Source organism: Corvus brachyrhynchos, unplaced genomic scaffold (assembly GCF_000691975.1).
Source record: "Corvus brachyrhynchos isolate BGI_N302 unplaced genomic scaffold, ASM69197v1 scaffold56, whole genome shotgun sequence".
NCBI lineage: Eukaryota > Metazoa > Chordata > Aves > Passeriformes > Corvidae > Corvus > Corvus brachyrhynchos.
The window spans coordinates 4,675,864-4,676,878 of record NW_008238664.1 but is presented as its reverse complement, the minus strand read 5'-3'; positions in this window follow the sequence as shown (position 1 = coordinate 4,676,878).

Genomic DNA, 1,015 nt, shown 5'->3' with positions numbered 1-1,015 from the left:
TTCTCCTTTCTCTTGGAAGGGCTCCCTTTCCCTCCTGCCTCTCCTCACTGGCACTGCACTGTTCTCTGAGCCCTGGCTGTGGGAGGACTGGGCCAGAGCAGGAGGGGGAGTTCTGCCTGCAGTGGGCATGTGAATCCTGCCTGTACTGTTTGGATGGGAGGAGGCAGAGCGGGTCTTTGCAGGGAGGATGCACAGGGACCTTCCCCAGGCTGAGGAGTGCCAGGGCCATCTGGCCCCTCCACCTCCTGGCTGCCTGCATCACATAATTTGGCTTATGTTCTTGGATGGTGTTAACAGCCTTCAGCTTTGTGTTGTGTTTCATTGAAAGAAAAGCTAAAGGGCTTGTGGTCAGTGTTTCAGCCCTGTCCAGTGCTGGTGTTGTCCTTCCCCTGGCACCATGAGAGCACCATGTATTGATTCCCACTCTGATGATCTCTGCTTGAAGCACTGTAGGCATAGAGGAGGAGAGGAAGGGGCTGAAGAAGTGTCTCCTTTCAGCATCCCTTGATGGGCAGCAGGCAGAGCTGCTGAGCTGTCACTCCCTCCATGCCAGCCTGGGAGGGGGAGGATGGTGGCAGCACATCCCTTCTGAAGGGGTCTCCTTGCTCCAAGCAGGGGAAGTGAGCCCAGGGGGCAGAGTCCTGTCTCCAGCAGGTTACATTTACCCTGTGGAGCCTCTTGCAGAGCTGGGAGGCCCTGCTGCAGGGAGAAAGCTGACCTGGAGCCAGATCCAGGGACTATAAATTCGCTCCTATATTGAGCACAGTCTTAATTCTTGGCATCCACAGCCAAAGTTATTTTAAACTTGTCTACAGCTGCCCGCTTGCCTCGGAGTCATGTCCGTGAGTGCACTGAGCACATGGAGCTGTGCTTCTATGAATGCCTAGACCTGTTCTGGGCTCAGCAGACCAGCTCCTGTATTTATTTGAATCATAAAGAGAGAGCAGAGATGAAGCTCTCCCTTTTTCTCACCTTTCTCTGGCCGCTGGAGCAAGTGCCATAACCATGAGCCCGG